The sequence below is a fragment of the Orcinus orca genome, chromosome 10, assembly GCF_937001465.1.
Source record: "Orcinus orca chromosome 10, mOrcOrc1.1, whole genome shotgun sequence".
NCBI lineage: Eukaryota > Metazoa > Chordata > Mammalia > Artiodactyla > Delphinidae > Orcinus > Orcinus orca.
The window spans coordinates 85,429,785-85,455,159 of NC_064568.1; the positions used below are offsets into that span (position 1 = coordinate 85,429,785).

General features: G+C 42.2%; 1 protein-coding gene and 1 pseudogene across 1 annotated transcript in view; both read left to right on the top strand.

Moving 5' to 3' along the window:
• Positions 1-4,846, top strand: LOC117202677 (histone H2A type 1-A-like; annotated as a pseudogene).
• Positions 1-25,375, top strand: part of SLC17A1 (solute carrier family 17 member 1) — a 226,120-nt gene that overhangs the window by 129,701 nt on the left and 71,044 nt on the right. The gene's annotated exons all lie outside the window — the stretch shown is intronic.

Sequence of the window (25,375 nt, forward strand, 5' to 3'; positions counted from 1 at the left end):
TGGAAAGGGTGGTATTTATAGGGGCAGCGCTCAAGTGACGTGTGGAGAGGCCAGTATCTGATTGGATATCTGGGACTCTCGTGTATGTAAATGAGGTGATTCCCGTGAGCATTTCTGATTGGATAGATGGCCATCAGCCAATCAGAAAGCAAAGCACACCCTACCGTCAGACTATAAATATGCCCAGTCGTAGGTGTTACAGATCACCATATTGGCGTCGCGGTTTCTCGTTAAAGATATGTGTGGGCGTGGTAAACAAGGTGGTAAAGCCTACGGTAAAGGTAAATCTCGCTCATTCAGAGCAGGCTTGCAGTTTCCGGTTGGTCGGATCTATCGTCTGCTCTGCAAGACTAACTATGCCGAGCGCCTTGCGGCTGGTTTGCCTGTGTATTTGGCAGCGGTGTTGGAGTCCATAACGGCTCAAATCTTGGAGTTGGCGGGCAATGTCTGCCGTGACAAGAAGACGCATTATCCCCTGCCAGTTGCAGCTAGCAGTCCGTAATGATGAGGAGCTCAACAATTTGCTGGGTGGTGTGATTATCACTCAGGGTGGTGTCTTGACGAACATCCACGCCGTGCTGCTGCCCAGGAAGACCGAGAGCCACCATCACAAAGTGTAGGGCAAGTAATCCAAGTGGAGGTTACCGTTGAGCAATCTAAACGTCTGGTGAAGGAAGATACCAAAGGCTCTTTTCAGAGCCACTTAAATTATCATTGAGGGCTGTGCCTGGGCTGTCTGGGTCTGTGATTGTGACGTATTCCAAAAGTAGGCCGCCGAAAAGATCCGTTAACCGTAACTTTATCATGTTGATTCTAGCACGTGAGGTTCTTTGCAGCTTTTTTTATTACTGAAGGGCAAGTTCATGGGCCTTCAAGATGCCTATCGGGTGAGAGAAAAAGAGCAAAGCTTCAGCATTCTAATACCCTTTTTAAGGCTCATTTTGATAAGTATTCGCGATGCCTGTGGTTTAACACGTGCTTAGAAAATGTTTCTTAAATGTAATGTCCATCAAAAACCTAAGTGGCACATGTAGGGGAGGGACACTAGTGTCTCACTAGAGGTAGGAATGTGACATGGTATACCATAATTGGAATTATTAGGGAGTTTTTGTCAGATCTTTCAAATGGTTTCATTTGATCTGTATTATAAACACCAAGAAAAATTGGAAAGCAAATGAACAGGTAGGCTGTCATAAAGTTACAGAAAATTCAGCAGTTTGCCTTATCTCAAGGAGAAAGTGTCGCTGGTTATTCTTTTAAAGTCATTGTTAGACACGTGAGAGCTAAACACATAAGACATACAGAAGCAGGCACGAAGTATAGAGTTCTGTAAGAAATTAAAAGATGAAAGTAAACTACGTAATATGTTGAGCAATCGAGTTACGAAAAAGCCAACCATGTTTTGAATTAATGTACATAGATAAGGCATGTGATTAAGAAGGGCACAGAAGGACGGGAAAATTTCGAAAACTGAAAGGAAATTGTACAGATATATTGAACAAAATTAGATTATGTTTAGAACATGGCATTAAAAACTAAAATGTGAAAATTTAAAATCTGAGAATGCTGATGTAAGTGATTGACTAAATGAGGGATATGTGAAAAATCTTCTAAACAGAAGAATTTCAAATCATTTATATAGATGTTCCCCCATCAAGCAGCTGGAACTTAACTCCCCAGACTTACCAAAGTGGAGTATGGAAAGGCAGGGGAAAACAGGAGTGACTTTACAGTAGAGAAAACGGGCAAACACTACCGCAAATGATCAGTGTTAAGATCATCAGTGATAAACCACGTGGTTTGCATGTGCCATTAATATGATGTGTTGAGAAGGGCAATTCACTTCTCTGGTCTTCCTCCCAGCAACACATAATCTCAGTCTAAACATGAGAAAAACGTCAGACAAATACAAGTTAGGAACATTCTAAAGAATATGAGTCCTCAAAATTATCAAGTTCATCGAAAACAAGGAAATTCTGAGAAACTGTCAGCCCAGAGCAGTTAAGGAGACATTACAAGAAAATGTCAAGTACAACATGACACGGGTTTAATCAGCATATTCCTTATAGTCGGATTCCATATTCAAGGTTCTTCCACATCCACATATTCAACCACAGACTGTATAGCACTGTAGTATTTACTATTGAAAAGTATCTGCGTATAAGTATACGCGCACAGTTCAAACCCCGAGTTGTTCAAGAGTCAGCTGTATTTTGGATTGGATCCTGGAACAGACAAAGAGCATTAGGGAAAATCTAATGAAACCCAAAGTTTAGAGTTTAATTCACAGTAAAGTACCAGTGTTATTTCCTAGGTTGTGACAAATGCATAAATGTTGACAACAGAGGAAATGGTGAGGTATATGGGAACTGCCTTTACAACTTTTATGTAAATCTAAAATTGTTCCAAGTTAGAAAGCTTATTGAAAAAAAAAAAACACATTTTTTTTAAATCAAAGAGTCCCAAATCCATAACAAATGAAATCTCAATAGACTATCGCTCATAAACTGAAAGTGTGAGTGGCTCTGAAAAGAGCCTCTGGTTTCAGATGTTGGTGTCCTAAAAAATGCTCTCTTGTAGCTGTTGTACTTGGTGACGAGGCGTAGTGCCTTGCACACAGCGTGCTTGGCTGGTTCCCCAGTCATCAACAGGCATTAGTTCTCTGGAATTCCCTGTAGAGCAGGGGTCCCCAAGCCCTGGACCGTGGACCGGTACGGGTCATGGCCTGTTAGGAACCGGGCCACACAGCAGGAGGCGAGTGGCGGGCAAGCAAGCGAAGCTTCATCTGTATTTACAGCTGCTCCCCATCACTCGCATTACCGCCTGAGCTCCGCCTCCTGTCAGATCAGCAGTGTCGTTAGATTCTCATAGGAGCATGCACCGTACTCTGAACTACGCATTCGAGAGATCTAGATTGCGCACTCCTTATGGGAATCTAATGCCTGGTGATCTGAGGTGGAGCTGAGGCGGTGATGCCAGCGCTGGGGAACGGCAGCAAATACAGATCATCATTAGCAGAGAGGTTTCACTGCACAGAGACCATAATAAGTCAATTGCTTGCAGACTCATATCAAAACCCTATCAGTGAGTGACAAGTGAAAACAAGCTCAGGGCTCCCACTGATTCTGCATTATGGTGGGTTGTATAATTATTTCATTATATATTTCAATGTAATAATAGAAATAAAGTGCACAATAAAGGTAATGCACTTGAATCATCCTGAAACCACCCCTCCCCCCACCACCGTCCATGGAAAAATTGTCTTCCTTGAAACCGGTCCCTGGTGCCAAAAAGGTTGGGGACCGCTGCTGTAGAGGATAGTGAAGAGTCTGTTGTAATGAGCCAAGTAGGTTGACTCACCGGTGATGTACTCAAAGGTCACAAACGAGTTCAGTATTCACATGGCTTCCATAGAGATGCGAGGGTTGGGGCAAACCGCAGCACTGTCTGTGACATCTCTGGTGCTTCTTGCCTTTCTTTTCATCTTGAGGATAGCTTCTTGGAGCCTTTCTTGGACATGACAGTAAACTTAGAGAAAGACTGGGAGATAGGAGACACAGCCATTATCTACCTTGAGAAAAGAAGGATGGCAGGCTGTGAAGCCACAGAGCTTATTTATATACTGTGTATTCAAATGAGGTATTGAATAAACAATTTCTGATTGGAATAAAAGCAAGAGGCAAATGAATGCAAATAAGATATCTCAGGTCAACTCTGATTGCATAGTACTCCTACTGGCATCAACCACTCAGAAAGCAGAAGGCTATCATGTGGGGTCTTGCTCAAGGGCATTTGAACCCGGGGGCCCCTACAGCTGCTCAGTTTTGTAGATTTCAGCCTCAGCTTGTTTTGAGAGAGACCACCTTCCTTAACCCAAGTTTAAATTTCCGAAGAAATGGATCTGGCCCAGTGTGAATCGCATGTCCACTCACTGTCCATCAACAGTAGTCAGAAGAGAATGATCCTGAAAACAATGCATCAGAATTGACACATTGTTAGGATTATTTGTTCTCAGTTTCCCTGATGCTGAATAGTATTTGCTTATACTTGCCTGTTTTAAAAACCCTGTCCTGTGGTCAAACATGGTTCTTATCTACTACCTGAGCAAGTGAAGGTGACTCACTGCTATTCAAGTTATTAGCCTGATTGAATTTCCATGTTTTTAATAGTGAGGTGAGGCATCATTTCATGTTTGGTGGTATCTTTTTGATGTTTTTCTTCCTCCTGGTTTTAAAGACTACCATAATGTGAGTACTTTTTGTCAAATGGTGTAAGTTGCCTTTTGTACTTTTCAGAATCAACCTATGCGTTCTCTTTCTTCATATGCATTTCTTAATCCTTTTCCCATTGTAATGAAATCCTATTTGAGTTAAACTAAAAGCTTATATAGAATAAAATATTTGTAAACAACGTGAATACGTGTTTAGGGTGACATGTGCCTTGACTTTTTCAAACCTTTTGTGTATGTCTTATAAAACTTTATAATTTTCCTTAGAGCTTTTACACATATTTCATGGAGTTTATATCCAGGTGCCCTTCTTTTTATTTTAGGGGCATCTTGTTGTTGTTGTTAGCTTATACCTTTATTTCTTAAAATAATTTTTCACCCGCTGAAAGGAAACAGAGCACCTTGAAAGACAGGCTGATTTCAGGCCTGTGGCAGGAAATTAAGAGGAGTCTGGGACATCTTGCTGTACTGGAAAGCAAGGAAGCTGTCAAGAACTAATGGGTCAGGTCAGGAAGACACAAGAACCAGCAGGGGTAAGATACTGGTAAAGGAATGAAAGGAAAGAAAGGAAAAAGGGAGAGAGGGGGCAAATATGGCAAAATCTTGATCATTGTTTAATCTGGGTGACGTGTATGTGGGATTCATTTTAATATTCTTTCTTGTATTTGAATTTTTCATTATAAACATTTACATTATTTGCATTAAAGAAGGCCTAAATATTTAGGCCTTCTTTAATGCAAAGCAACACATGTGTTATCAATAAAATTAAGTAACACAGATGGGTAAAATAAAAAGCATTGATAATTCTATCACTCAGATAATTACTGTACTACTAATTTGTTGTGATGCTTTCTCAATATTCTTCACTACATATGCAAATTTTTAAAAACTAATTTCGTCTTCAATTTCTCATATCATCTATGGCCTAGAAGCACCACTTTGATTATACTATTGCCCTGCTTTCTAATCCATCAGGACTTTCCACAATTACCAAGTACAGTCTGGGCTCCTTGACATTAAAGGTCTTCCAACGTTCTTTCCAGAATTCTTTCTACTACCTTGTCTCCATAAACCCCCCTAGGCTCTAGCCACTCTGGATCTCTTACATTTGAATTCGTATTGGTTTCTGTATAAATGTCATAATTTATCATCTGAACGAGCACTCAAGACCTTTAAAATAATATATTTGGGGATTTCAAAGTTTAAGACTCCTGATACAACTAGCAACTTGTCCCAGCACAGAGCCTAATTTCTGTCAAAAGGCCAAGCTGTTACATAAGCATTGAGCCGAGATCCATGGAAAGAAATTAAGAGACTGCATCTCAGCCTGTAAGGGATGGCTTGAAAACTAAAAAGAAAGTGAGAATCTGTCTCCACAAGTCACAGTGCTTCTGCAATATTTGTTTCTGCTGGTGGTGTTAGAAGAAGAAATAACATGCCTGTTTTGCTGAATACAGGGAGTGTGAGGTCCCCCAAAGGTCCTAGGCATCACACTCTTTCAGAATTGGGAATTTTGGTTCCAGGAATAAGCTTGTCCCTTGTTCAGCTATGCTGCATTCACTGCACTTCTGCAACTTTGAGAGGTTATAGTTTTGGTCCGAAAAAATGTAATTCCAATGTTGTTTCTAAACTTAAACAGTCTTGTATGTCAATTTTTTAAAAAATATCTGTATTGGAGTATAATTGCTTTACAATGGTGTGTTAGTTTCTGCTTTAAAACAAAGTGAATCAGCTATACGTATACATATATCCCCATATCTCCTCCCTTTTGCATCTCCCTCCAACCCTCCCTATCCCACCCCTCTAGGTGGTCACAAAGCACCGAGCTTATCTCCCTGTGCTATGCGGATTCTTCCCACTAGCTATCTGTTTCACATTTGGTAGTGTAGATAAGTCTACGCCACTCTCTCATTTCGTCCCAGCTTACCGTTCCCCCTCACCGTGTCCTCAAGTCCATTCTCTATGTCTGTGTCTTTATTCCTGTCTTGTCCCTAGGTACTTCATAACCTTTTTTTTTTTTTTTTAGATTCCATATATATGTGTTAGCATACGGTATTTGTTTTTCTCTTTCTGACTTACTTCACTCTGTATGACAAGACTCTAGGTCCATCCACCTCACTACAAATAACTCAATTTCATTTCTTTTTATGGCTGAGTAATATTCTATTTTATATATGTTCCACATCACCTTTATCCATTCATCTGTTGATGGATACTTAGGTTGCGTCCATGTCCTCGCTATTGTAAACAGAGCTGCAATGAACACTCTGGTACATGACTCTTTTTGAATTATGGTTTTCTCAGGGTATATACCCAGTAGTGGGATTGCTGGGTCATATGGTAGTTCTATTTTTACTTTCTTAAGGAACCTCCATACTGTTCTCCATAGTGGCTGTATCAATTTACATTCCCATCAACAGTGCAAGAGGGTTCCCTTTTCTCCACAGCCTCTCCAGCATTTATTGTTTGTAGATTTTTTGATGATGGCCATTCTGACTGGTGTGAGGTGATACCTCACTGTAGTTTAGATTTGCATTTCTCTAATGATTAGTGATATTGAACATTCTTTCATGTGTTTGCTGGCAATCGGTATATCTTCTTTGGATAAATGTCTATTTAGGCCTTCTGCCCATTTTTGGATTGGGTTGGGGTTTTTTTGGTATTGAGCTGCATGAGCCGCTTGTAAATTTTGGAGATGAATCCTTTGTCAGTTGCTTCATTTGCACATATTTTCTCCCATTCTGAGGGTTGTCTTTTCATCTTGTTTATAGTTTCCTTTGCTGTGCAAAAGCTTTTAAGTTTCATTAGGTTCCATTTGTTTTTGTTTTTATTTCCATTTCTCTAGGAGGTGGGTCAAAAAGGATCTTGCTATGATTTATGTCATAGAGTGTTCTGCCTATGTTTTCTTCTAAGAGTTTGATAGTGTCTGGCCTTACACTTAGGTCTTTAATTCACTTTGAGTTTATTTTTGTGTATGGTGTTAGGGAGTGTTCTAATTTCATTCTTTTACATGTGGCTGTCCAGTTCGCCCAGCACCACTTATTGAAGAGGCTGTCTTTTCTCCATTGTATATTCTTGCCTCCTTTATCAAAGATAAGGTGACCATATGTGCATGGGTTTATCTCTGGGCTTTCTATCCTGTTCCATTAATCTGTATTTCTGTTCTTGTGCCAGTACCATACTGTCTTGATTACTGTAGCTTTGTAATATAGTCTGAAGTCAGGGAGTCTGATTCCTCCAGCTCCGTTTTTCTTTCTCAAGATTGCTTTGGCTATTCAGGGCCTTTTGTGTTTCCATACAAATTGTGAAATTTTTTGTTCTAGTTCTGTGAAAAATGCCATTGGTAGTTTGATAGGGATTGCATTGAATCTGTAGATTGCTTTGGGTAGTATAGTCATTTTCACAGTGTTGAGTCTTCCAATCCAAGAACATGGTATATCTCTCCATCTGTTTGTATCATCTTTAATTTCTTTCATCTGTGTCTTATAGTTTTCTGCATACAGGTCTTTTGTCTCCTTTGGTAGGTTCATTCCTAGGTATTTTATTCTTTTTTTGCAGTGGTAAATGGGAATGTTTCCTTAATTTCTCTTTCAGATTTTTCATCATTAATGTATAGGAATGCAAGAGATTTCTGTGCATTAACTTTGGATCCTGCAGCTTTACCAAATTTGTTGATTAGCTCTAGTAGTTTTCTGGTAGAGTCCTTAGGATTCTCTATGTATATCATCATGTCATCTGCAAACAGTGATAGCTTTACTTCTTTTCCAATTTGAATTCCTTTCATTTCTTTTTCTTCTCTGATTGCTGTTGCTAAAACTTCCAGAACTATGTTCAATAATATTGGTGAGAGTGGGCAACCTCGTCTTGTTCCTGATCTTAGAGGAAATGGTTTCAGTTTTTCACCATTGAGAACGATGTTGGCTGTGGGTTTGTCATATATGGCCTTTATTATGTTGAGGTTAAGTTCCCTGTATGCCTGTTTTCTGGAGACTTTATCATAAATGGGTGTTGATTTTGTCGAAATCTTTTTTCTGCAACTACTGAGATGATCACATGGTTTTTCTCCTTCAATTTGTTAATTTGGTTTATCACTTTGATTGATTTGCATATATTGAAGAATCCTTGCATTCCTGGGATAAACCCCATTTGATCATGGGGTATGATCCTTTTAATGTGTTGCTGGATTCTGTTTGCTAGTCTTTTGTTGAGGATTTTTGCATCTATGTTTATCAGTGATTTTGGCCTGTAGTTTTCTTTCTTTGTGACATCTCTGTCTGGTTTTGGTATCAGGGTGATGTGGTCTTGCAGAATGAGTTTGGGGGTGTTCCTCCCTCTGCTATATTTTGAAGAGTTTGAGAAGGATAGGTGTCAGCTCTTCTCTAAATGTTTGATAGAATTCGCCTGTGAAGCCATCTGGTCCTGGGCTTTTGTTTGTTGGAAGATTTTTAATCACAGTCTCAATTTCAGTGCTTGCGATTGGTCTGTTTATATTTTCTGTTTCTTCTTGGTTTAGTCTCAGAAGTTTGTGCTTTTCTAAGAATTTGTCCATTTCTTCCAGGTTGTCCATTTTACTGGCATATGGTTGCTTGTAGTAATCTCTCATGATCCTTTGTATTTCTGCAGTCTCAGTTGTCACTTCTCCGTCTTCACTTCTAATTCTATTGATTTGAGTCTTCTCCCTTTTTTCTTGATTAGTCTGGCTAATGGTTTATCAACGTTTTTTATCTTCTCAAAGAACCAGCTTTTAGTTTTATTGATCTTTGCTGTTGTTTCCTTCATGTCTTTTTCATTTATTTCTGATCTGATCTTTATGATTTCTTTCCTTCTGCTAACTTTGGAGTTTTTTTGTTCTTCTTTCTCTAATTGTTTTAGGTGTAATGTTAGGTTGTTTATTTGAGATGTTTCTTGTTTCTTGAGGTAGGATTGTATTGCTATAAATTTCCCTCTTAAAACTGTGTCTGCTGCATCTCATACATTTTGGGTCGTTGTGTTTTCCTTGTTATTTGTTTCTAAGTATTTTTTGATTTCCTCTTTGATTTCTTTAGTGATCTCTTGGTTATTAAGTATTGTTTAGCCTCCATGTGCTTGTACTTTTTACAGATTTTTTACTGTAATTGATATCTAGTCTCATAGTGTTGTGGTCGGAAAAGATACTTGATACAATTTCAATTTCCTTAAATTTACCAAGGCTTGATTTGTGACCCAAGATATGGTCTATCCTGGAGAATGTTCCATGAGCACTTGAAAAGAAAGTGTATTCTGGTGTTTTGGTTGGAATGTCCTATAAATATCAATTAAGTCCATCTTGTTTAATGTATCATTTAAAGCTTGTATTTCCTTATTTATTTTCATTTTGGATGATCTGTCCATTGGTGAAAGTGGGGTGTTAGAGTCCCCTACTATGATTGTGTTACTGTTGGTTTCTCCTTTTATGGTGTTAGCATTTGCCTTATGTATTGAGGTGCTCCTATGTTGGGTGCATAAATATTTATAATTGTTATATCTTCTTCATGGATTGATCTCTTGATCACTATGTAGTGTCTTTCTTTGTCTCTTTATTTTAAAGTCTATTTTGTCTGATACGAGAATTGCTACTCCATGTTTCTCATGATTTTCATTTGCATGGAATGTCTTTTTCCATCCCCTCACTTTCAGTCTATATGTGTCCCTAGGTCTGAACTGGTTCTCTTGTAGACAGCATTTATACAGGTCTTGTTTTTGTATCCATTCAGCCAGTCTATATCTTTTGGTTGGAGTATTTAATCCATTTACATTTAAGGTAATTATTGATATGTGTGTTCCTATTACCATTTTCTTAATTGTGTTGGGTTTGTTATTGTAGGTCTTTTCCTTCCTTTTTGTTTCCTGCCTAGAGAAGTTCCTTTAGCAAATGCTGTAAAGCTGGTTTGGTGGTGCTGAATTGTCTTAGCTTTTGCTTGTCTGTTAAGGTTTGAATTTCTCCATCAAATCTGAATGAGATCCTTGCTGGGTAGAGTAGTCTTTCTTGTAGGTTTTTCCCTTTCATCACTTTAAATATGTCCTGCCACTCCCTTCTGGCTTTCAGTTTCTGCTGAAAGATCAGCTGTTAATCTTATGGGGATTCCCTCGTATGTTATTTGTTGTTTTTCCCTTGCTGCTTTTAATTTTTTTCTTTGTGTTTAATTTTTGATAATTGGATTAATATGTGTCTTGGCATGTTTCTCCTTGGATTTATCGTGTATGGGACACACTGCGCTTCCTGGACTTGATTAACTATTTCCTTTCCCATATTAGGGACATTTTCAACTATAATCTCTTCAAATATTTTCTCAGTCCCTTTCTTTTTCTCTTCCTCTGGGATCCCTATAATTCGAATGTTGGTGCATTTAATGTTGTCCCAGAGGTCTCTGAGACTGTCCTCAATTCTTTTCTATCTTTTTTCTTTATTCTGCTCTGTGGTAGTTATTTTCACTATTTTATCTTCCAGGTATCTTATCCTCAGTTATTCTGCCTCAGTTATTCTACTATTGATTCCTTCTAGAGAATTTTTAATTTCATTTATTGTGTTGTTCACCATTGTTTGCTTTTTAGTTCTTCTAGGTCCTTGTTAAAAGTTTCTTGTATTTTCTTCGTTCTATTTCCAAGATTTTGGGTCATCTTTAGCATCATTACTCTGAATTCTTTTTTAGGTAGACTGCCTATTTCCTCTTCATTTGTTTGATCAGGTGGGTTTTTACTTTGCTTCTTCATCTGCTGTGCATTCCTCTGTCTTCTCATTTTGTTTAACTTATTGTCTTTGGGGTCTCCTTTACACAGGCTGCAGGTTCGTACTTTCCGTTGTTTTTGGTGTCTGCCCCCAGTGGGTAAGGTTGGTTCAGTGGGTTGTGTAGGTTTCCTGGTGGAGCGGACTGGTGCCTGTGTTCTGGTGGATGAGGCTGGATCTTGTATTTCTGGTGGGCAGGACCACGTCTGGTTGTGTGTTTTGGGGTGTCTGTGAACTTATTATAATTTTAAGCAGCCTCTCTACTAATGGATGGGGTTGTGTTCCTTTCTTGCTAGTTGTTTGGCATAGGGTATCCAGCACTGTAGCTTGCTGGTCGTTGAGTGGAGCTGGGTCTTATCGTTGAGATGGAGATCTCTGGGAGAGCTTTCACTGTTTGATATTACATGGGGCCGGGAGGTCTCTGGTGGACCAGTATCCTGAACTCGGCTGTCTCACCTCAGAGGCACAGGCCTGACACCCAGCTGGAGCACCAAGACTCTGTCAGCCACACGGCTCAGAAGAAAAGGGAGAAAACAAGAAAGAAGGAAAGAAAAAAAGAAAGAAAGAAAGAAAGAAAATCAAGTTATTAAAATAAAAAAGAATTATTAAAAATAAAATTTTTAAATAAAAAAAGAAAGAAGAGAGCAACCAAATCAAAAAACAAATCCACCTATGATAACAAGTGCTAAAAACTATACAAAAAAATAATAATAACCAAAAAAAAAATACACGGACTGACAGAACCCTAGGACAAATGGTAAAAGCAAAGCTATACAGACAAATTCACACACAGTAGCATACAGATACACACTCACAAAAAGGGAAAAAAGAAAAAAATATATATATATCATTGCTCCCAAAGTCCGCCTCAATTTGGGGATGATTCGTTGTCTATTCAGGTATTCCACAGATGCAGGGTACATCAGGTTGATTGTGGAGATTTAATCCGCTGCTCCTGAGGCGGATTAAATCTCCACAAAAGAAAAAAATTTCCCTTTTTCTTCTGTGTTCCCACAGCTCCCTGGGTTCAGCTTTGGATTTGGCCCCGCCTGTGTGTGTAGGTCGCCTGAGGGCGTCTGTTCTTCACTCAGACAGGACGCGGTTAAAGCAGCAGCTGATTCGGGGGCTCAGGCCGCGGGGGAGGGAGGGGTTCGGATGCGGGGCGAGCCTGCGGCGGCAGAGACCAGCGGGACGTTGCACCAGCCTGAGGCGCCGTGTGTTCTCCCAGGGAAGTTGTCCCTGTGGCGGGCTGCACAGGCTCCCGGAAGGGGGGTGTGGATAGTGACCTGTGCTCGCACAGAGGCCCCTTGGTGGCGGCAGCAGCAGCCTTAGCGTCTCATGCCCGTCTCTCGGGTCCGTGCTGATAGCCGTGGCTCGCGCCCGTCTCTGGAGCTCCTTTAAGCAGCGCTCTGAATCCCCTCTCCTCGCGCACCAGGAAACAAAGAGGTAAGAAAAAGTCTCTTGCCTCTTGGGCAGGTCTAGACTTTTCCCCGGACTCCCTCCCGGCTAGCCGTGGTGCACTAACCCCTTCAGGCTGTGTTCATGCCGCCAACCCTAGTCCTCTCCCGGCGCTCCGACCGAAGCCCGAGCCTCAGCTCCCAGCCCCCGCCCGCCCCAGCGGGTGAGCAGACAAGCCTCTCGGGCCGGTGAGTGCCGGTCGGCCCTGATCTTCTGTGCGGGAATCTCCCCAATTTGCCCTCCGCACCCCTGTTGCTGTGCTCTCTTCCGCGGCAGCGAAGCTCCCCCCTCCGCCACCCGCAGTCTCCGCCCGCGAAGGGGCTTCCTAGTGTGTGGAAACTTTTCCTCCTTCACAGCTCCCTCCCACTGGTGCAGGTCCCGTCCCTGTCCTTTATGTCTCTGTTTATTCTTTTTTCTTTTACCCTACCCAGGTACGTGGGCAGTTTCTTGCCTTTTGGGAAGTTTGAGGATTTTCTGCCAGCGTTCAGTACGTGTTCTGTAGGAGTTGTTCCACGTGTAGATGTATTTCTGATGTATTTGTGGGGAGGAAGGTGATCTCCACATCTTACTCTTTCGCCATCTTGAAGGTCTCTCACATTTTAGGGACATATTAAAAGGGACTTTTTATTATGTTTTCTGACTTTTTTATAGGTAGAAACTTATCGAGTTTTGTATTGTAATTTCGTATTTAGCTTCCTTATTGAATTCTGTCATTTCCATTTTCTAGCTTTTTTTCCCCTAGGGTTTTCAAGTAGGCAAGAAAATCATATAATGTTGCTCCTGTCATTTTCAATAGTTAACTTTCTTGTCTAAATGAATTGTCTAATAGTCAGGAATGATGATAAATAAAAGTGGTGATTGGGGTCTTTCTCATCTTACTGCTGATTATAATCAGAATAATATGACATTGGTGCAGTTCTTGGATTGTTTCTCCTATTTCCTTACCACCACCACCCCCCCCACGCAATTTATATTGCTTCACAGTTACCACTCTACTTGGGGGTGGTAGACTTACTGGTTCCCAGTTGGCATTTCCCCTCAGTACTGGTTTGATTAACCGGAAGTGGGAGTCACAGATAGAGGTTTGCAGATTTTGACCTTGTAGAATATCAGTGCCCAGTATGTGCTTTGAAATTGGAGAGATAAAATCCTCATATTCTCATGGGGGAGATTGCTCAATGTCAGTGTCAAAAGGACCTTCCTGGCCATAATTGTTTGCCATCTGTAACTATCGATGGCACTGAGGGGCCAGAAACTCCTGAGGGTGACAGTGTATTAGAGTACGTTCGGTTCCAGTGTCAACCAGAGCCATCACCTTTTGTTTACTTCTGGGGGACAATGAATAGTGAGCACAACATGGGGCCTCCATTCACCTGCAACGGCCCTCTCCTGGAGACAGTCTTGGCCACATCCTAAGCCCAGTATGTGGGGGCACCCACCACGAATAAGACCGTGTCTCTGAGGTCTCCACTGGAGCAGGTGGGACATCAGGAAAGGTAAGGGCAGGAGGTGGGGCAGGTCTGAAATGTGGTTCAGGTTTTAAGGCTTTTTACAGGCTGACCAACACAGCATTGGGTTGTTGGTCTATCTTTTCAGGTGGAGTCCCTGCAGCAATGAGGTCAAACCCCACTTGCTTCCAGGTTACTTTTACCAGAAGCTTTACAGCTGATTGGGATAACCTACTGGCTTCTCCAGCTCCCTCTCTGTCTCAGGGCTTTCCCACAGCCTGTACCCGCTCCCAGGGTTTGTCAGTTTCCCCTAAGATTAGCAATGGATCGCCCAATATAAATATCTTGTCCCACGACTGGACCCAACATGGACATCGGTGTACATACCAGGTGCTGGGGGGAGACTGGAGTATCATGGTTTTCACTCCTGCAGTGAATGTAGCCCAGTCAGGGCCTTCAGAGATCAGGGGCATAGATGACCTGACTCATTCCTAACTCCTTAAGAATTTGTTGTACCTTCTCTATAGATTTCTAGAATCCCGCATACCTGGGGCTATCTCCCCCCTCCCCCCAATTGGGCCAAGCCTCTCTGTAGGATAGAATGACTCAATCTATGAAGGAGCGAGTACCTTGAACCCCCACACGATGCAGGTGCTGCCAGAGGGCAGGGTGTGTGGGGATGTTGCTCATTTTCTCTGCCTCCTGCCCAATCAGAGAAACACCATTGCCCCCTGTACCCCATAGCTGTGCTCATTAATAATGCCTGGATACTTTCCTTGGCCTTTGGCTGGAACATTGCAGCTATATTAATAAGCTCAGCAGGTATATAGTCTCTCATCATGAACATTTCCTGAACTGGGGGCTGCCCCGCTGGCTGACATTGTTGTTGCTATGCTTTTGCTGTTTTTGAATTAGGGGTTGGACAGCATGGGACATTCTGTCCATTTCACTGTCACTCACCTCTTCATCCTCTTCATGCACGTCCTCTTCGTTCTCCTCACTTTCCTAGGCATTCCACCTCTTAGTGTCCCAATCTGGCTTTGTCAGTTCTCAGACCTTAATCTGTAGTAGCTTGTGCCCTCCTAGCTTTGCAGAATGGCACCCTAAAGTCTACACCTTATCCTGCTCTCCTACCTTGACTGCCAGCTCTGAAGCCAGCAGAGTAGTGGACACCCACATGTCCTTCCTAAATCTCAGCTCTTCTTCCAACTTTCTAACGGTGCACTCTGTGCAGTACCTCAGTCAAGCAAATTCGATCAGACTGAGTTTTTAGGGCCTCCCAGTACTCATGCAACAGTCCACAAGCATCTAACATACAGGCCACCCTCCCCACACAGAGGTTGATGACCAACCTGGGATTCCCCCCAGGTGCCCCTTTCCCAAGACCCATTTCTTTAGTCTCCTGGTTGGCTCACCAATTATTGGTTCGCAACCTTGGTAGTTCCCCGGGTGAAATTCAAAACTGGCCATCGTTACAGAGGGCAAGGGGAGACAGAAAAAAGAAGCAGACAACTCCAGATTGGCGGGTGGCAGTTTTAATAAGCAAGGGAACTTACATATGAGGCTTGTCTTGTGCAGCTGCAAGACGAGCAGATCCCTGCATCTGCCCACCAGAATCTTAAAGAGTTTATATAGCGGCCTTAAGGGGCTTCAGCCACGAATACAGTCCAGGTGGCCTCAGTAACACATTACTCTCTCAAGGCTGCATCTTTGAAGTGGCTCCTAGTACAGGGACAGTGGGTGGAAAGTTCATTCCAAGGACAGGGGAGGGGTGAGGAGTCTCCAGTTCAAGGGTCAACTAGTGGTCACATCCTCTTGATGACCTCCTCCAACATCTCTCAACTGCTCCCCCCTAGCTTTCAGGACAAAATTCAGATTCCAAGCTAAGCTGTGGAATCTAGCCCCTGACTACTTCACTGGGCTTTTTTCTTATCACAGTCTCCCATTTGTGGTTATATCAATATACTTGCAGTTCCGTGAATTTAATTCACTTTTGTCTTTCTTAGTTGTATTTCCCCCCGGAATGTTCTTCCTGCCCTTCTTTATTTAGTTTCTGTAAATCATTCAAGATTATGGTCTTGTAATAATATTTCATTATTTCAATCAATGCTGTAATGAACATGTACATGCAAATAGCTTTGCCTCCTTCTGAAGTAGTTGCCTTAAACCATTACTAGATATAGGATGATTGGATCAAAGAGTATACATGATTTTAGGGCTTTGTCTGCAGTTGTTAAATGATTCTTCCAAACGGTTGCATCAAAATGCCACAGCCAAGCATGAAAGTATATCTGTTTTATTTCACTCTCAGAGAAGTTGGTGTTGTTTAAATAAAGATTTGCCTAAGTTTTAGGGTAAAGTGCTACCACATTATTGTTTTAATTTGCATTTCTTTTTATCATTGTGAGACTGCACGTTTTCATTCATATATATATGTTTGTTTTTTCTAGTTAGTTCCATCTTGTGAAATGTCTCTTTCGAGCCATTAAATAATTTAAACAATTCAAACAATTGTTTAAATAATTTAAATAATTCATATTTGTTGTTCTCTAACATTATAAAACCTAAGTTATGTTGGACCCTTAATAGAATGTTTGTGAAATCTGAATAAAACAATTTACAATGTAGTCAGTAAGAGCCAGCTGAAATTTCTAAATTGCCGCTTGACGAAGAACATATTCCTCATTAACTTGAAATGTGGTCACACATGTGCTCCTTTAAAGGCAAATATCTTAGCTGACACCAGAGGGAGCCCGGTAGGCATTCCACGTGAAAGTGTGTCCAATTCTTAGTGCATTTCTGAAATGACACTGGAGAAAATATACAGTGAAATTATGAATATTGCACTTAACAGTCCTAGAGAGAAAAACAGAAATCAGTTCTTAAAATATATTTTCAGACTTCAACCTTTCTTGAACTAGGAAAGATATAAAATAAGAATGGTGATTAAATGAACAATTGTAGAACACCCACAAATGCCTTTATTGATCTTGTTTTAATTGTTATTTCTGGCTCCTGTGAGCATGGGAATCAGTCAGACCTGCTTCACAGCCCAGCTCTGCTGCTTCTGAGTTGAGTGTTCTTAACCTCTCTGCCTCTGTCTCTTCACTTGCACATTGTAAAGCACCTCACAGGGTTATTGTGAAGGTCAAATTGTAGATCACATCAATGAAGCATCTTGCGCATAGCACATGCTTCAGATATGTTAGCTCTTCATCTAGTGCAGTGGTTCTCAACCGGGGGTGACTTTGCCACCCAAAGAACATTTGGCAATATCTGGAGACATGTTTGGCTGATGGAGCCTGGGAGAAGAAGCCTTTGAGTCAGAAGTCCTGAGTTTGAGTCCTGGCCCTGCCCCTTTCTACCTGGGTGACCTCTCTTGATATCTCAAGCCTCTTTCCCCATCTGTGGCATGGAAGGAAGAATCCCTCATGAGGTTTATGTGGACTTTAACCATTCAGCGCTTCACAAGCATCACCTATAATCCTCTCCTTTGCTTGTCAGGTTCTGCCTCATAAAGGAGTCTTGTGGCCAAGCTCAGAATTTACCACAGAACTACTATTGTATGGCCTTAAGTTGCCAGCGAGAGGCAGGTGGATTCACACTTACTGAGCATCTACTATGTGAGGATTCCGTGTTCAACACTTCAAGCCCATTGTTTAAGATGCAAAACGTGGCAAAGCATTCAAAGGCAGCCAAGGGGCTGATCCAAGGAGCGATCTACTTTTTCAATGGACGAAGGGTAAGTGACTAAAATGTAATTGATGGCTTCCTAGGCCCTAGAATGGGAACGTTAATTTAGTTCCCTTTGTTTTCTTTGGTTCACCTGCCCTACTCACTTCAAAACTTGCTTAAAGGAGGAGGCCACAAATTAATCAACTAGATGCCTGCGAAGTAGGAGATAGGCTGAAGAAAGGAGATCTTAGTAGAGGGCCCTTTCCTCCAGCAGCGGGGATTCCAGGGCTGGGGACAGAGCTGTAAGTACACAGCCATTCTACTCCCTCCTCATCTTGGATTCTCTCTTCTCCTGAGTGGACCCTCTCTGCCCATCTACCTCCCTTGTCTACGTATGTCTCTACCTACAGATCTACCTCTCCCAGGCTCAAGCTTATCAAGAGTAGTGGGTTGTGGGCTTCCCTGGTGGTGCAGTGGTTGAGAGTCTGCCTGCCGATGCAGGGGACGCAGGTTCGTGCCCCGGTCCGGGAAGATCCCACATGCCGCGGAGCGGCTGGGCCCGTGAGCCATGGCCGCTGAGCCTGCGCGTCCGGAGCCTGTGCTCCGCAACAGGAGAGGCCACAGCAGTGAGAGGCCCGCGTACCACAAAGAAAAAAAAAAAAAAGAGTAGCGTGTTGTGGTGAATGCTGACAGAAAGAATGAGTACGAAACACATGGGCAGCCTGTTTTCAAAAGAAGGCTTGGGGCAGGGAGTTTAGCTTTACATTCTCACAGTTAATGGATTTAATCTTGTTGGAGGGAGAGGGGGATGTTTCTCTCCAAAGAAAAGTGAAAATGAAATATCAAAAAATGGTTTAAGAGACTGGCAAAAATGGGAGTGGTTTTGGTTGATTTGAGCTCGGGGATACCCAAGCAGAAGATCTGCTGGTGGGGCTGCTGGTCTGGCTCCTTAAAAGTTTTCAACCAAATATGCTTATCCAAGCAGAGATGGAAAGATGAGGCAGCCAGCTACAAAGCCTCACTCATTTATCTGCTCTGGACTGAAAGGTTTTTATATTGAGAATCTACATCTGTTAAAGGTCATCATCGATCCTAGGGCATGTGAGCCAGGCCTGCCAGCCCCCTGATGGCAGCATGTTTGAGATAATTGCAGGCTGTCCTCTTCGACAGCTCCTTTTGACTGAACAAGTGCTGCCTTTCCCAGCACTGGCTTAAGTTGGAGTTAAACAAATGCTGTAATACTGATGCAACAGCTAAGAGTGGTTCTCAGATAATCACTGTGCAAAGCGAAATTATTAGCAATATTAGCGCTTGTTGGCAGATTACTATAATTGTGCCCGTGGTAATCAGTGCTGACTCAGAATGACACAGACTCATAAATAAGACAAAAAAGTGCGTGCCAAGCAAGGATTTCCATGCCAGACAGCCTCTCCCTCCCCCATCATATGTTCAACAACATTCTCAGTTCTTCTACCATCTGCACTCAGATAACTATGGAAGTAAAATTTTTACTGTCTAGGAGAAAATGATCATTATATTTTGATAGATGAAATTGGGCTGCCTCATTAAGTGGAAAATGTTGATCTCAAGACAGTGCAACAGAGCAGGACAATGGAAGGATTTGAGGGTCTCAAGTCTCACAGTCAAGGCTGGCCATGCCATGAGGCGGAGAAGACTACTGCCCGCTTTGGAAGGTCTGGGAAGGCCAGAATTCTCCAAAACTATTCTTGCAACTGATTATTGAAGTCTGAAATGCCTTTAACCAGGGACAAAACCTCTCATACTAGCAATAAGAAATGAGGTTGTTTTCTAAATACATTATTTCACTAAAACGTCCTAACAATCTATGCTCTTGTTCTTTCATTATCCCCCAATTTGCAAGAAGTTTAGAGAAGTAGAATCCCACACAGCTAATTATATGATAGTAGCCAGGATAAACCTATTACGTGCTGGTTCCTGACCCCATCTGACTGTTCTGCACCCCTATTTTACACTAGTGGTACCAGATTTTTCCCTGAAACCTGGCAACAAGGAGAAAACGTGAGAGAGGAATGGGTTTCTGAAGCAAAAGTCCCCTCAAAGGAACAATAAAATAGAGGCGGAAAGAGTAGGTGCCCCTGGGGACCCTGAGGACAAGTTCTGTCACTTCCCACCTGTGCTGAGGACTGACCCTGGGCAGTGTTTCCCTCCTTGACTTTGGCAGGCATCATGAAGCACTATAGTCCTGTAACAAAAGCCACGGGAGGCCTGCTTTGCCTGGGCACATTCTTTTGGAGACCCGCACTGCTGGGACTAAACAGACCCCACCAGACCTCAGAGGCCCCAGCCTGGGGAAAAAGGAAGTCTTGGTGATTTCTTTTATTGTGGTTATTTTCTTTACATTTTTCCCTTTCCATTTGTCCTCAAATACCTTTCTTTAGTCTTTAATTGACTGGAACCAGTTGCCAGTAAGGAAGAGAAGTATATTGTGTAGGGATTCCATATTTGTCCAAAAATTGCTCTCTTGCTTCATTTCTTGCAGATAATTTTTGGCCCCCATTTACAATGGCTGCTTGGTCCTCCCCAGCAAAATTCATGGTTTAATATTCCATTGTATATATGCGCCACATCTTTATCCATTCATCTGTCACTCAGCCATAAAAAGAAATGAAATTGAGTTATTTGTAGTGAGGTGGATGGACCTAGAGTCTGTCATACAGAGTGAAGTAAGTCAGAAAGAGAAAAACAAATACCTTAAGGTAACACATATATATGGAATGTAAAAAAAGAATGGTTCTGAAGAACCGAGGGGCAGAACAGGAATAAAGATGCAGACGTGGAGGGTGGACTTGAGGACATGGGGTGGGGGGCGGAGTGGGGGGCTGGGACAAGGTGAGAAAGTGGCATGGACATGTATACACTACCAAATGTAGAACGGATGGCTGGTGGGGAGCAGCCGCATAGCACAGGGAGATCAGCTCGGTGCTTTGTGACCCCCTAGAGGGGTGGGATAGGGAGGGTGGGAGGGAGATGCAAGAGGGAGGGGATATGGGGATATGGGGATATGTATGGCTGATTCACTTTGTTCACAAAAGAAGCTAACGCATCATTGTAGAGCAATTATACTCCAATAAAGAAGTTGAAAAAAAATTCATGGTATAAAAGACTATGGGAGGGCTTCCCTGGTGGCGCAGTGTTTGAGAGTCCACCTGCCGATACAGGGGACGTGGGTTCGTGCCCTGGTCCGGGAAGCTCCCACATGCCGCGGAGCGGCTGGGCCCGTGAGCCATGGCCGCTGAGCCTGCGCGTCCGGAGCCTGTGCTCTGCAACGGGAGAGGCCACAACAGTGAGAGGCCCGCGTACCAAAAAAAAAAAAAAAAAAGACTATGGGAGTTCAGGTCTTTTAAGCATGAGATGCCCATTCTCCTGCTGAGCCCTGCAATAAAACTTTCTCTGCTCCAGACTCCAATATTTTGGGGTTTGGGGCCTCACTGTGTGTCAGGCGCACAAACTTGTGTTTGTCAAGGCTTCCTGTAATCTATGCTGGTTAATAACCCTCAGATGGAAGGGAGGAGGACTCAGGTGATTTCAATCTCTTTTCTTTGGTATTTACCCTGTGTGGTGTTCTCTGTGCTTACTGGTCTGTGGTTTGGTATCTGAAATTAAGTGCGGGAGATTCTCAGTCATTATTGTTTCAAACATTTCTTCTGTTCCTTTTATCTCTTTCTTCTCCTATTTCCCTTACACGTATGTTACACCTTTTGTAATTGTCCACAGTACCTGGAGAGTCTGTTCTGTCTTTTTAAGTCTTTGTTCTCTTTGCTTTTATCTTTTAAAGTTTTTTTTGGATATCCTCAAGCTCAGAGATTCTTCTTTCCTCAGCCATGTCTAGTCTGCTAATAAACCCATCAAAGGCATGGCATTCTTTATTTCTGGTACAGTGTTTTTGATCTCTAGCATTTCTTTTTGGTTCTTTCTTAGGATTTCCATTTCCCTGCTTACATTGTCCATTTGTTCTTGCATCCTGTCTACTTTATCCATTAGCGCCCCTACCATATAAATCATAGTTTTAAATTATGGGTCTGATAATTCCAACATCCTTGCCATGTCTGTTTCTGATGATTGCTCTGTCTCTTCAAATTGACTTTTGTGATGTTTGGTATGCTTTGTCATTTTTTTCTTGGTAGCTTAACATGATGTACCAGGTAAAAAGAACTGCTATAAATAAGCCTATAGTCATGTGGTGGTGCGGTGTGGGGCAGGGGAAGCATTCTATAGTCCAGTGGTCAGGTCTCAGTCTTTTGGTGAGCTTAGGCCTCTGGACTGTGAATTTCGCAAGAGTTTCTCGGTTTTTTCTTCCCCCCTTAGGTGGAACAGGGTGGCTAGAGTGGGCTGGAGTTGGGTATTTCCCTTCCCCCAAGTCAATCAGGCTCTGATAATAACCCAGCAGGTGAGGCTCTGGTTAACTAGTTTCCCCTGCGGGCAGGCTTTTTAAGCAGAGCAGAGTACTCTGGGATATTTCAAGATGGCGCCTTTTCTCCTTCCCTCTGCTAGAAGCAGGAGTGGATTTTTCTCCGATGTTTCCTGAGGGAATCTGGTCGGGCTTCCGGAGGTAGAGCTCACAGTATTACTGGGTCCCTGTGGAGTTTTAACTCTCAGACTTGTTCCTGCTGAGCCTCCAGCAATTCGTCAATTACAGTTCCTGGTTTCCAGCCCTGCATGTCGGTTCCCAAAGGTAATCCCTTATATTTGCCTTTCTCTCTAATCTTGGGGGCAGTGGTTTGCTCTGCGTTCTCTCCTCTGTTGTGGATATGAGTTGCTTTTTGTCTGTTCAGCTTTTTACTTGTTTAAATGGGGTTGCGGCTTCCAAGCTCCTTACATGGGGAACCAGAAATCAGACCCCATCCCGCACTCCCCCTCCATCCCAGTTAAAGCAGAGAGCTGCCTGAATAGTAGTAGGGAAGAAAAAAAAAAAAAAGGACTAAGCATATGTGTGGGAGTAGGGAAGTGTGGGAAAAATTACCTAAATCAAGTGTCTATTGTGTTTTAGATCTTTAAACAATGTGTCTTTACTCATCACAGAAGTCATATGCTGTGTTTTACTGCCAGACATACCCCTTCCTTTTTCTGATAATCAAATGCTCTGTTGTGAAACATTCAGGGTCTTTTAGGAAGGTCAAACTCTGCATCAGAGGCAGCTGGACCTAGACAAGCAATCAGCAAACTTTTTCTGGAAAGAACATGAAAAGACGTTCAGCACCACTAATTATTAGGGAAATACAAATCAAAACCACAATAAGATATCACCTCACACCTGTTAGAATGGCGACTATCAAAAAAACAAGAAATAATAAATATTGGAGAGGATGTGGAAAAAAGGGAAACTTTTGGTAGGATTTAAAATTGATGCAGCCACTATGGAAACCAATATGAAGATTACTCAAAAAATTAAGAATAGAGTTACCATATGACCCAGCAATTTCACTTCTGGGTATTTATCCAAAGAACATGAAAACACTAATTCAAAAAGATACCTGGGCTTCCCTGGTGGCGCAGTGGTTGAGGGTCTGCCTGCCGATGCAGGGGACGTTCGTGCCCCGGTCAGGGAGGGTCCCGCATGCCACGGAGCGGTTGGGCCCGTGGGCCATGGCCGCTGAGCCTGCGCGTCCGGAGCCTGTTTTCCGCAATGGGAGAGGCCGCGACGGTGAGAGGCCCGCGTACCGCCAAAAAAAAAAAAAAAGATACCTGCACCCCCATGTTCATTACTGCATTATTTACAGTAGCCAACATATGGAATCAATCTCAGTGCCCATCAATGGATGAATAGCTAAAAAAGATGTAGTATATATATACACAGTGGACTTCCACTCAGCCATGAAAAAGAATGAAATCCTGCCATTTGTGACAACATGGACAGATCTTGAGGGCATTATGCAAAATGAAATAAGTCAGAGAAAGACAAATATCATATGATTTCACCCATATGTGGAATCTTAAAGAAAACAAAACAAGCAACTCATAGATACAGAAATCAGAGTAGTGGTTACCAGAGGGAAGCAGGGGAGGAATGGAGGAAATGGGCGAAGTGAGTCAACTGAATGGTGATGGATGGTAACTAGCCTTGTGGTGGTGATCATTTTGTAGTGTATATAGATATAGAATTATAATACTGTATACCTGTAACTTATGTAATAATATACACACACACACACACCAGATAGAACATATTTTTGGCTTTGCAAGACATACTGTCTCTGTCATAACTACTCACCTCTACTGGTATAGCATGAAACCAGCCATAGACAATATAAATGAAGGAGCATGACCAGATGTGGCCCGTGTGGGGCTGGATTTGGCCCCAGGGTTATACTTTGTCCGCTCCTGATCTAGACCGTACCAGTTGAAGTGCCCTGCCCTCTGGCCACAGTGATTGGCTCAGGGATAGTATGTAATCCAAGCTAGACCAATCAGAATACGCCCTGGAATTTTTCTATTGAAGCTACAGAAAAGTTGGCCCCGCAGCTAGTTGTGAAGATGTGGATCTGGAACTGCCAAGGGCCATCTCCTTTGCATGTTAGAAAGGTTCTGGATGAGAAATGGAGAAAAGAGAGAGAGAATTATTGGTGTTTCTTGAGCCCCTAATCCCAGTCAAGTATCCAGATCTTCCTTTATGATTTATAGTTCTATGAACACAACTTTTTGTGGAAGCTAGTTTGAGTCTGATTTTGCTCTTAAAACTAAAATATTCTGGCTAATATACTATAAGAAATCAACATTATTCCTGTTTTACAAATTAATTTGTATTCTGCTCTGTCACTTACTAACTGGGAGACCTTCAACAGTTTAATTACCCCCTCTAAGCCCAAATTTTCTGATTTGTAAAATAGGAATAATAATGTACATTCATCCCATGATTGTATGGGATAATTTATATGTAGCACATATGAATTTCTGTTCACAGATTCAGGTGATCAAGGAATATTACTTTATTTTCTATGACTTCATTTTACTCTGAGGCCCCTCTTTTCCTGGCTAGTTAAAACTTCTCTGGCATTCTTGGGTGTCCCTGCCCCTTACCATTATTGTATTACAACTCCAGTGAGTGAGTGTGTGTGTGTGTGTGTGTGTGTGTGTGTGTGTGTGTATTATGTGGAGGGTATTTGTCATTTGGTCTCATAGAAATAGGACTTAAGAAGTGGCCAAAGGAGGCAGCTTTTATATTTTTTTAAGACAAACAAATTTGAGGGGAATTGACAGGACAAAGAAACTAGGTTTGGGCTTTTAATAAGGAACATCAGCAGAGTTTGGTCTTGTGTGGTAAATTAAAGCAGTAACAAGGTTTGTTCATAGGGGCTTCTCACCCAAATTCTTCTGGAGATAAGGGTGTCCTTCTACCTCCAGATGCACGGAGGGCACCTTCCATATGAAAGATTTATTTCCTGCTTTCAGGGAGACAGAGAGGAGGATAAGAGTGTTCTTCTTGCATTGGCTCTTTCTTTAAGTAACTTTAATTCAAAATAATGAATATGCCGTTGAGGCACATTTTGGGACCACCCACCCCGAGTCCCAGAAACTGCATGGTTACAAAATCAGGACTCACAGTCAGCATGAATGTGTGATGTACGGACCCACAAGGGAACGTTGAGTAACTGTAAGGGATTTGGAGAGCAGGGATGGGTCAAGGGAATGACAGACCTTTTTTGTTTGTTTTTACGTATAGTTGATTTACAGTATTGTGTTAATTTCAGGTGTACAGCTTGATGACTTGGGTTTTCTGCAGATCATATTCCATTATAGGCTATTGTAAGATATTGGATATAATTCCCTGTGCTATACAGTAAAGCA